The sequence below is a fragment of the Sander vitreus genome, chromosome 6, assembly GCF_031162955.1.
Source record: "Sander vitreus isolate 19-12246 chromosome 6, sanVit1, whole genome shotgun sequence".
NCBI classification, from domain to species: domain Eukaryota; kingdom Metazoa; phylum Chordata; class Actinopteri; order Perciformes; family Percidae; genus Sander; species Sander vitreus.
Genome location: NC_135860.1, coordinates 6221091 through 6233857, shown reverse-complemented (window position 1 = coordinate 6233857; position 12767 = coordinate 6221091). Strand labels below are relative to the sequence as shown.

The window sequence follows — 12767 nt, the reverse complement described above, 5'->3', positions numbered from 1 at the left end:
CCAGCCACGCTGAGGCGGTACTAAAATCTGCAACGGAAAACGGACGCACAGTGCGTTGAGTCGAGTCGAGGCGAGTTGAGCAGGTACCGTGTAATGGAAAAACACCATTAGAGTTAGTTAACATCGCTTTAAAGTCAGGGACACCTGTCCAAAGGTAATACATTAGGCATTGAAAGATTTAGACTAAACATTTAAACTATATTTTGTTGAAAATTGATAAATTAAATATGACAATGAAATTTCCTGGCAAGTTTTAATGTCACTGTGATCAAGTTTAAAGCATCCATTACATTGGTTGTGGATGACATCAAGGGTCAATATATCCAGTACTTACTGTAACATGACTACAGCCATGCTAGCAGCTATGTGAGGCTAACATCAGCATGCTAACATGCTCACAATGACAATGCTAACATGCTGATGTTTAGGAGGTAGAATGTTTACAATGGTGACGTCTTAGTTTAGAATGTAGAATGCATGCTAACATCAGCTGATTAGCACTAAACATAAAATGCAGCTGAGGCTGATGGGAGTGTCATTAGTTTTGCAGGGTTTTAGTCATAACCCAAAGTAGGCTATAAGGGACAGATAAGTCATTAGGATTCATACTTTGGGAACCATGAATATCTGTACTCTCAGGGCAATGCATCTGCTAGTTATTGAGATATTTCTACTGGTGCGGCTAAAAGAAAATTTATTTTAGCCTTACGATACAATTTATCATCTAATCCTGATTCAGACTTGGAGATGGAGGAATATGGATGGATGCTTTTAGACAATTGAGAGTTTTACTGGGCTGCACTGGAGGGCCATGGGGAACCAGAGACCGAGCGTATGCTAATAGAAACACAGTGCTAATCCATCTCCCAGTCTCTTCAGAAGTAATTAAGTCAAATTATAGTCGGCCCCCGCACTCACACCTTAATCTCCCACCAGATGGGGACCCTGCTGAGCAACAGGTGGCTCTCTCTTCATACGAACCTACATCCCACCACTGTCATTTGACTCCTTGAAAACAATGGTGGATCCAAAGAGAGCCAGACAACCAAGTGAAATATGAGACGGACGTGTAATTATGACGGAGTGAGTGCACATGTGCGATATCTATTTCATGATTAACTACCTACTGTGCCTCTGTGCCACCTAGTTTCTTTCTTTTGTCCATGATGATAACAATAGACTGAAAAAGAGATGCACAGTTACACACAAATGGCTGCTTTACATTTGCATAGTTCAGAAAGTCTTCATGTATTGTTTTTAGGAGAGAAACGAAAGAAAAACTGCACCTGCACTGGCTTATCAGGCATACTTAGAAATCAATATTTTGTTAAATTCTGGGAATTAAGGGGGCATAATTAGAAGCTCATTTTTATTTTTACTGAGGAGATTTTCTCAATTGTGCTCATTACTAATTACTTGAATGGTAAAAAATCTGTAAAAACATACTGCCAGTACAACTGCATGTGGTGTCTGCACAGTGTGTTTTTAGACATATCATCACGCAGTATAAACTCTACCCATCAGGGTGCTATCACAAGTCGTCACAGAAGAATAGAGAATTATATGTCCATGTTGCAGCTGGAGATGGTGAACTCTGATTGCTTTTCCCTCATCTCTCTTCCATGACTGCAAATTCATCACACCAACAAACCGCTGTCTGCATCCCACGTGGGTGTCAGTGCAATCAAACTGTAACGTGCACGCAAATTGACCCCAATCAGCACGCTATTTTTGAATGCCACCCTTTGATGTGATGGGTTGAAAATGCAGGTTTAAAGTGTCTCCATTCCCGTTTGACAATGGCTTCGGGCAAATTGTTAGTCCATGCTTGCAAGAATGAAATCACATTAAAGGTCTGCGAGGCCACAGTGTGCACAGCTAGTTGAAGCATGATTGACAGTGCTGTCTAAAGATGCTATTCTCATCAGTGGAGCTTCAGAAAAGAGTCAATTTCAGCATTGTTTAACAAAACTTTCCATGAATTTATCACCCCATTTGTCAAACACACTTAAATAAAACAGCTGCTTTTTTCACTTATTGATGCTGTGAGTTCGGTAGGCCTCACCGTAGAGCTGCTTTCCGAGTAAAGAGGGTCTAGCAGGGGAGGCGGTGCAGCAGAATGAGGCACACTGCTTCTGCCATTTCATACTAACTAGAGGAATCTTAAAAAAACGAAAGTTTTCAACTCCCTAACACATCCAGAGTGGTGGGAGGGGTACGCATAACTTCAGAAGCTCTTAGCTGGAGCTGGTTAATGGGAGTGGGAATAGACTTTTAGCTCTAGGAGAAACAAAAGGAAGGTTTGGATATCTCTTAATCGCTGTTTCGTGGTCTCTCATCTATGCAGGAGACCCAACTGTTACAATGCTAAGTCACCTGGGCTCGTAGAACAAAGGAACACCGCTACTAAAGGATCCCTAAAAATCTAGCCAATAACTGTATTGTCTCCTCTCTCTGTGTGCTGCATTTAACATGAGAAGGAGACTAAGCTGGCCTGGATGAGTGTATGTCTTTCCTACTTATAGAGGGCTTTGTGCTGTGTTAAACTGACTTCGCATTCCACCTTCTGGAGCCAGGCCTGCTAGCTTTTGGTGTCTCCCTTGTCGAGATGGCCAGCACGCTTTGATGTGCCGCTCCAGCCTCTCTGCTGTCGGGTCTGCACCAGCCCGCTCTTCGGTGTCGTACTTCAGGTTTTAGAAGGTATAATTTACAAAAGTTGTGTTGTGGGAAAACAAGAATAGTCTTTCAGAGTCTTAGTCTTCAGTAGTCTTTCCGTGTGGTTTTTAGCGTCAGCCTGCAGCTCGCTGCTTCTGGATTGTCTCCCTCCGGAAACAATCTCCTGAATAAATCTCCTCTCCCCCATCTGCCAGTGGGCTGGGTTGAATCAGCTTCACACAAACACGCCCCCTCATGTGTCATATGTAATATCAGTTCTGACCCTTATAACCACATAACTTCCTAAAAGACCTAGACTGATATCATAACACAACACTCAGAAAGAGCCAGAGTGTTAAAGGAAAAACAGGATCATTGAGTGAAATATATGACAAGATTTCTGCCTCGGATCTTGGATCAATGCAAGAATCATTTTTTGGTTGTATTTATGATTTAGTGCCATTTTTAGAGATGCAGAGGCGAAAAGCAATGCCTCCTAATTACAGTTTTATCACACTTCTCTATGTTGTTGTCCCTACTGAGGACACAGCCTGCAAAGTCAATACCCCACATAAGCAGTGTTGTGTTATCGCCAATGTTAATGGAAAGGCGCATGCACTGAACTTAATCAAAGCAAATCTTTGTTTTGTTGTCAGAGTTGATGTTAAACTCAAACAAAACTGAAGTTATTGTGCTGGGCCCTAAACACCTCCGAACATCTTTATCCCAAAATATAATTACTCTGGATGGCATTGCCATGGCCTCCAGCACTACTGTCAGAAATCTAGGAGTTATTTTTGATCAGGATATATCCTTTAATGCCCACTTAAAACAAACCTCTAGAACAGCCTTTTTTCATCTTCGTAACATTGCCAAAATTAGGAACATCCTGTCTCAAAACGATGCTGAAAAACTAGTCCATGCATTCGTTACTTCCAGGCTGGACTATTGTAACTCCCTATTATCAGGATGCCCAAATAAAACTCTTAGGACTCTCCAGCTGATCCAGAATGCTGCATCACATGTTCTGACAAAAACTAAGAGGGGAGATCATATTTCTCCTGTGTTGGCTTCTCTGCATTGGCTTCCTGTAAAATCCAGGATTGAATTTAAAATCCTTCTGCTGACCTATAAAGCTCTAAATGGTCAAGCACCATCATAGCTTGAAGAGCTCATAGTACCTTATTGTCCCACTAGAGCACTACGCTCCCAGAATTCAGAGTTACTTGTGGTTCCTAGAGTCTCTAAAAGTAGAATGGGAGCCAGAGCATTTAGCTATCAGGCTCCTCTCCTGTGGAATCAGCTCCCAGTCTGGGTTTGGGAGGCAGACACCGTCACCACCTTTAAGAGTAAACTTAAAACTCTCCTCTTTGATGAAGCTTATAGTTAGGGAGTGAGGAGTTGCAGCATTCGCCTAGACCGGCGAGGGAAGGTGTGTAGCCACAGTCATGACGCACCGCCTCCCTATCTTGGCTTTTCTTCATAGAAAGCTTACTATATTTAGGGTATGAGGAGTTGCAGCGTTCGCCTAGACCGGCGGGGATGGGTGTGTAGCCACAGTCATGGTGCACCCCCACCCTATCTCTGCTTCTCCCCATAGAAAGCTTACATATACTTAGGGAGTAATGAGTCGCAGCGTTAGTCTAGACCGGCGGGGGAAGGTGTGTAGCCACAATCACGGAACACAGCCTCCCTATCTCCCCTTCTCTGCAGCTCTTAGTTATGCGGTTATAGTTTAAGACTACCGGGGTACCTCCTTGGACACACTGAGCTTCTCTCTCCTCTCTCTTTCCATCTGTGTGTATTCGTGTCACAGAAATGCTTGTTACTAACATAGCTCCTTACGTCCTTATGTTCTTTTTCCGCCCAGCATCATCATCTTGGATCAGGATGGCACCTACATCATGGTGGCAGCTGTCGCTGTGGTCATGCCCTACGCCCTGCTGTGCCCTATTACACCCTGTTACGCACTGCAATGCCCGGCTTCAACTTGCTATGTCCGGCCAACGCCCTGCTACGCCCTGCTGCGCCCTGCTGTGCCCTACGACACCATGAACTATTATAACTATTACAATATCTTTATTGTGACTATTATTGCCATTGTTCATCATACCCCCAACCGGCACCGTCAGACAGCGCCTACCAAGAGCCTGGGTCTGTCCGAGGTTTCTTCCTTTTTTTTAGAGACAGACTGCAGAAGAAATAAAATAGTTTAAGAACACGTTCTGGACTATTAAGAGATTTTTGTCTGCAGGGCTGTACCGGGTTTTGCAAGGTTTGCCGAAGAAAAGAACTAAGCTTTGCGGTGACGACCACATCGAAAATGATAAGAGTACACTAAAGGAAAAGCTTCTGTAACTATGGGGAATGAAACCTCAAAGCCGTGCGACGCATCTGGACCCATAGTGGGTGAGATGGTTAGAAAGTATGGACCGGACTGCTTGAGATATCTGTCATATTGGTCAAAAAGCTTTGGCTTTCCAAAAACTGGATCACTGAGTCCAGGAAAGTTATTTTATCTGCTTTTATATATTTAACTGTTTTAACTGCTCTTCAATGTTTAATTTCTTATACTGCACTGTAACTTCTTTTTTTTTTCCTCGTATTTTATCTGTTTTTAATTTTTTAATCTGTTTTCATGTAAAGCACTTTGAATTGCCCTGTTGCTGAAATGTGCTCTACAAATAAAGCTGCCTTGCCTTGCCTTCCTAAAAGGGAGTTTTTCCTCGCCACTGTCACATCACTGGAATTGTTGGGTCCTGGTAAATTATAGAGTGTGGTCTAGACCGACTCTATCTGTAAAGTGTCCTGAGATAATTCCTGTTATGATTTGACACTATAAATAAAATTGAATTGAATTGAATTGAATTAGAGTCTATTATGTTGAAAAACTGACTTTCATTTCACATTCAGCTAACTGCTTCTGAAAAGTGACACCTATTCTAACAAAATGATTGATGGCAGCCATAAGAAAGTGAAAAGCAAACTGGTTAATATTGATGTTATAAGTCATCCTTGCTTACAAAGTCGTTTTTGAATTGAAATTGCTAAATTTCAGGTCTGGACATGTTTCCCAAAATGAATTCATGGCATTTTAAAACAAATATCTAACACTTTATAAAAAAAAATGTAGCATCTCCTACCTTCGTGTTAATTGATTTGAAAAGGACAGCGAGTTTTACAGGAGGTGCAATTTATAAGTTTGAGCGGTGGGGAGGCAGTTTAGAATTTCATTATCGAGCTGACATATGATAGTTATTCAGTGTTCACAGCATTTTCTTCCTCTCAAGTAAAAGTATGGAAATGTTGAGAGTGTGCCTCGTAATGTCATTTTGCGATTACTTGGCTGTTGGGAGAAAACTCATAACTCATATTTTTGATGATTGTTTGTTTTCACTTCAGCTGAGAGATCACATTGTTCCTCTATGAGCTGAGAAAATTGTTTGACCTCTTCAGCTAGAAAATAATCTTTTGAAAAACGCCTGATGGAATGCCAAGTATGCATTTTCCATAAAGCTCCAATCAAGCCTTTTTATACTTCAGGTCACCAAACAGAGTTTGCACACAAAGAGTTTCCCGTTAAATAGTGAGTTTGTCCGCCATCTGACTTCTGGAATCTGATGCTAAACCCAAAAATCTCTTTTGCTTCGACAACACGCTGTAAACGCCCACTTGGCAGGAAGTGAGGTCAAGGAGGAGGTCACTTCCTGCACATTCTGCTTGTGCTGCCTTACAGGCTTCTTAAGAGAGCATCTAACAATAGCTGTGACCGCGTGAAAGATCCTCTATTTCTCTCTACACACATAAATACATTTGTTCCTCTTTGGGAGGTGCTATCAGGGCCGGGCTGATGGCCGGCAGAGGTGTTTTGTTAAATTTAGATTGTTTGCTCCTCTGCTGTGGAGACCCTGATTGCATTTCAACACAATCAATAGTGACATATTGGATCTGAGTGAGATGGCAATAAGAGCCAATAAAGCTTTGAGGGGGTACTCGGGCGTATTTTTCTGTCAGGCAGCAGAGGCCAAGTTAGAAGAGGCAATAAGCAGGCAGGCTGGATAATACACAGCAGTATACAAACACACAAGACAAACCGACACAGAGTCAGACACAGACGTTCTGAGACTTAAAAGACATTTCAGCCAACTACATGTGTACACACTCACATAAAGGCCATACACACCACACACAGTCTCTATCTGGGTTTCTATCTTTCTCCCCTCATTTCCTCTCTCTTCAAGACACTTACACTCACTTACTCATCTAATGACGCACGCAGGTTCCCCACCCACATGCAGAATTCTCATTTCAAAAATAAAACCCAGACAGCCTCAGGATGCGTTGTTTTGCTCAAGCACTGTGACAGTCGAAAGTGCAGTAATGACAGGAATGTGATTGTCTTGGTGATTTAGCAAACTTTAAAATGTCTCTGAATCAAACTTGGTGTTTGTACGTCTGCTATCTTTGTTTGTTTTTCTCTTATTTCCTGACCGTCTGACCCTCCATCTTACAGTATATTCCTTAAAATCCCTGTGTCGTGCAGACCTGAACAACATGAATCAAATCATAAGGAAATTGCATTTGCTGCAACAACACACACACACACACACACACACACACACACACACACACACACACACACACATACCCCTCATACTGTAAACTGAGTTCAGTTAACTACAATAACAAGACACAGGAAATAGTCTGCACAGAATACGAAGCATTACAGGGAAAGCTAATCTTAAACATGCTGCTGAGTGAGGGACAGGGAGTGAGGGATGGAGGAAGAAAGAGGAAGGAACCAAACCGAAATCTGCGTTTCCTGTTGCTGAAAACTTTGTCAGCAGTTGCAGCCGTTTGAAGCTTAACGAATGGAACCTGCTGAGCTCTGGCTCTGTCACACGCCTAAAATGCTGCTCTGACATCTCCGCAAACGATGGCTTGGCATTTTGCTGCCTGACTGGCTTCGAAACAATACAAGTAGCATCCACTTAGTGTGCCACTAACTACGGATGGAGGCAGAAACAAGAAGCGGCGACACAAGTCTGAATTTGTGCTGTTTAGACGGCAGCTAATGCATATTGCATGCACATTCCTAAAAGATTCCACAAATTACCAGTAATCAGGTTGAATACATTCATCAGGAACACTCAGTGTGCAAAGACCGACCTTTTCCAAAGGAGGTCCGGATTATTAATTCAGTATTTTCCAATACATAATCACCACTTGCCCATTTTGATTTGTCACACCATCAGAAACATATTTCCCATTCAACTCACTTCTGCCTGCATCTAATTTCCAATCATGTTGTGATTTAAGCTGCGCAGCCACACCCTGGGCAGCAGGAATATAATGGAAATGTAATGTAAAAAACCAGACGACCGTGAATTCAGTCTTCAATGTCATTCTCCCCTTCAATAACTGCGATTCAATTCCACCTCTCAAGCTGAGGAGCTAGAGGATAAATCCCAGCTCCCCCGCCATCCAAGGACTAATCTCCCCTCGGAAAGCCACTCCGGTGTGCGGCGTTCCTGCTGACCTCTCCTGCAGCTCGGTCTTGTATCTGAGTGGAGTGACGGGAGGGAAGGCTGCTCCTGCGTGTCACTCACCTGCCGCCACTGCTACAGCTCATATTAACAAGGGGACTCGGGGCTCCGGGGGTTTTGCATATAAATGATGTGTCTAGCTCCTGAGATGATATCAAACGGTGTGTGTGTGTGTGTCTGGGTCTTTTTGTCTGTGTGTGTGTGTGTGTGTGCGCGTGTGTGTGTGTGTGTGTGTGTGTGTGTGTGTGTGCGTGTGTGTGTGTGTGTGCGCGCCCTGGCTTTGATGTCAAGGACGACATCTTTATATTTCCAGTATTCCCAACCTGCTCGGCAGAGAAGACGCAACGCATTGAGAATGTTTTAAATTTTTCATTTCTCCTGACATTTTTAACATTTGAAAATCACATTTTGGGAAGAAAAACTAAAAACATTCATGCTACACATCCCCGAGATCGTTTATGATGAAATGTCTTCTTTCCACACCATCTAACACAGCAACATCAAGGCACTTTCTCAGCTCCCTGTAGGGTCATGATCTCAATATAAAACAGACTCTGCGTTTTGTTTTTCTGCAGTTCTTTTAGAGGCGAGTGAATGGTAGCAGAGTGACCATGAAGCTGAATGCGTGCTCCAAAATGATACAGCAACATGAGGCAACAACTCATTGGTGGGCTGACGCTGATATTCGGTGCAGAAGAGGTTTATTACCTACAGCTTTCCGCCGATTTACTCTTCCTTTCATCATTGTTTCTGCAGTGAAAGCTGTTATTTTTGGTGGCTGGTTAGCAGCCTGTGGGGCCATTGTGGTGGCGGTTGCAGAAAGATTTGATCTAACACTGTGGCAAGAAATTATTACAAACATTATTTACAGTTCAGTAGTTATGGTGAAGTAAACTCAGCATCACAAGGGCATATTTCCCAAGAAGAGAGAGATGAGGAGGAAGCAAAAAGTCAGCTTTAATTTTGTCCCCAGTTAAAAAGGCTGATGCAGAACATTTTTCTGCAGCTTCTGTACAATAACTTTTTTAAAGAAAGGCTTTCTTTTGTTATGCAAAATTAGACAGTGATACTGATTCCCAAATCAGAAGTTAACAAGAAAAGAATACCTTTCCTTTAGGACATTAGTGTTGTGATGCAGATAAGTTGTGATATGAAGATTCCTTGTGCCTCATCTGAATACATGACAGGAATATCCGAGTCATAAAACGGAAAATGGCACACTGAATTTCTCTTCAAACTCAGAGTAATCGCAGCTTGATGGTGTTTTAAGCCCCGGACGTCGACTTCAAGGCAGTGCTGCGACGATCGACTTAAAGGCACCTAACCCTAACCCTAACCCTAACCCTAACCATTGCCTAATCCTAGTGCCTTCCAGGCAGCGCTGCCTGGAAGACGACGTTGGGGGCTTAAAACACCAAACACCGTGATCGCACTACAAGTAGAGAAGAACAGACCGGCAATATCTATCTAAAGTTTGCTAACATTAGCCGCCATAAGCTGATGGTCATGCCAGACCAAGTAAGACTGTATAAGCAAAATCCCTGAGTGTATTGAGTTGAGTAAGTAAGTAAGTTTTTGGCTCAAGAATTCAACTCAAAGGAAGATTGTGTTGCTTCTTTTTTTTTTTTTTTTTCGAAAGTTAGATAGTCTCTCACAGGGAACAGGTAGTCGTTGGCTTTGATTCTGATCTTGAAGTTTATCCACTCAATGCATTCTCATTAACGGGTTTGAATGATATCGAACGAAATTATCGCCGACCGGTCACGTCACTATAGTTGAGTTTAGCGGTCTTTACATTTAAATTTAGCTAAGAAGGTACAATGTGGAGTTTTTGACCACTAGTAGTGCTATGGTGCAACATGTAAATGATTAGTTCCCCTTTTTATTATTATTTGAGCCAATTGTCAAGTTAAAAAGGATCCCTGATTTTTGTAGCAGCTCACACTGTAAGTATCTGAATTTATGTGCACGCCCTACAGCTCTACCAGAGACTATTTTCATATTCATAATCTTTGACTGTGTCTTAAATATTTTACAGGTTTCCTGCAGAAAAAAGGCCAGACACATGAATCATTACCTATACTTACATACCTTATACAAGGTAATTAAAGCCATGAGTAACATGCTAATCCTTCAACCCGAAAATCTGCTGACGCAGTGAAATGATTCAGCCACTGGGGCTGCACTCCCAGACTCTGATTCCTCAAACTTAATGTGCTCTTATGGGAAACACACACACACACACACACACACACACACACACACACACACACACACACACACACACACACACACATTTGAAGAGATGAACAACAGAGAAACATAGACAGAGGCGTACTGACAGTGACAGACAGAGTAAGAGGAAAGTGATTACAGTAAGTACCAACCCCTACCATTACAGGGACAACTTGAAGATAATAATGTGGCCATGAGCCAAAGAAACACACAGTTCAACAAAAAGGAAGCACCCGTCCACCTCCGGCCTCCTCTTCCAGCCCCGCCCTTATGTCAGGTCCTATATGAGGAGGGCGGCCTGGTCCCCAGACGCCCATGTTCCCCGGCTCCTTCATCCATCCAGTCTACTCAGCGTGACAAACTAATGGAGACTAATCAACTGTCAGGGCGAACATGCCGCACACTACATCTCCTGGCTTCCCGTATGCCATCCCCCCTCCCCAACCTCAGTGCCCTCCCACCGCCGCCACCAAACTCCCCTCCCACCATCATTTCAGCTATAACTGTCATGAGCAGAAATATCAGAGTGATGGCTATATATAGCACCCGGCCTATAGAGCAAACACAAACACACACAGAATTGTCCCTGAACACATTAAAATCATTTCCCATATGCTCACCTTAATGGCCTACATTATATATTCAACCTTAATCTAATCCTAATTCCAAACCCTAATCTTACATTTACTGCTTTGACCCTGTGCTGTGACAGTATCAGCTGCTCAAAAAGTCTGTAGATTTTGGCAGATGACATTACACTCTACTTTGCAAATCAATATATTTGGCAGCTTCATGCTCCTGGCAGAAGGAAGGAAATCAGCGTGTTTACAGGCAGTCTAATACTTCAATTATAATCCGTGTAAGCACAATACTTTTGATTATTGCAACTGTCATTGAAACACCAGGTTATCTTTCTAATAGACAAATAATGGAGTTAGATTTCTCTTTAAAATTACTTTTCTATGTTGTGGTTCTGCGTGCAAACTGCAAAAATGTCAAGGGAGTAAACTGGAAGCACAGCAGTGTGTCTGAAAAATGAGTGGTATGCCCAGCAGTGGAGGAAGACGAACAGGGTCTACTTTATGGGGGGATTAGCAGAATTACTTTCCTGTTACAACTATCATCAGGAATACTGGATGTGTTAAAGTGCTTTGCAAGTTCATTAGTATTACACACTTATTCTGGACAATCAAGGCAAACAACCTATTTGCATGCATGTAAACATACTGACTGTCTCATCAGACAAGCTGAACATGTTAGATATATATATATATATATATATATATATATATATATATATATCAGCATGCAGCAAATCAAATATCTCAATCTAAGTTTAGAACACAATGACACAAAAACACACACGCACACACACACACACACACACACACACACACACACACACACACAACAAAGACCCTGAGACGTTACTTCAGGTCTCGGCATCTCGGGAAGCAACACCCATCTTCTATCTCATAAACACCTCAGACTGAGGAAAGGAAGGAGAGGAGGGGGATCTACCGGCCTTCCGTGTGTGTCTGTGTGTGCGTGCGTGCGTGCGTGCGTGCGTGCGTGGGGTGCGTGCGTGCGTGTATCAGTGGAGGGATGCTGTCTTTGATAAGGGAACTGATTTATTTCCATATTTTCATGCACAGCACAGGGAGCCTGAAATTCTGTTTGACCGTCAGCAACATCTTCATAGTCAACAGTTTACAGCTGTTTACAGCTCAACAGGCTGGTCAGAGCGCAAAGCCAGTTGACCCAGTATCTCCTTAACTGAAACATACTGAAACTTGCTGAAACTTTTGTTTTGTGAGGATCAAACCTGTAACCTTGAACAAAACAGGCTTTCTACCCTGCAGGCCACTCTTTACTTTGTTTGCATCCCCTGCTAGTGGGTTGGATTTGGTGCCATACATAATTGATGGCCGCCAGCAGGCTGTTTGGCGTGGATTGGGCTGGAAAATTTGATATCATTAGCACAACGTGAAAGCATGACTGACTAATTGTGAGAAAAGAAATTACAACAGTGGCTGCTATACAGGGAGCAGGCGCTAATTAACACTCCATCATTACAAAACAATCCTGATGAAAATTACAGCCAGTGTGCTGTTATTTCATGTACATGAGTGATATTTCTTCTGCATCTGAATCCTTAATATTTTTATATTGGGGATGCGCAGGTATAATAGCATTTTCAGAGGGGGAGTAGACAGATTAATCACACTCAAGTATCATTCAGTGAAATACTACACACAGCAAAGAGTTGTAGTTGAAGTGCAGATCAGCCCCTTGCAAAACTTGAAGTATATTACCTTCTTATCACGGTGA

General features: G+C 42.5%; 1 protein-coding gene across 1 annotated transcript in view; it reads right to left on the bottom strand.

The window, feature by feature from the left end:
• rftn1b (raftlin, lipid raft linker 1b) overlaps window positions 1–12767 on the bottom strand; it is a 109913-nt gene that overhangs the window by 82071 nt on the left and 15075 nt on the right. The gene's annotated exons all lie outside the window — the stretch shown is intronic.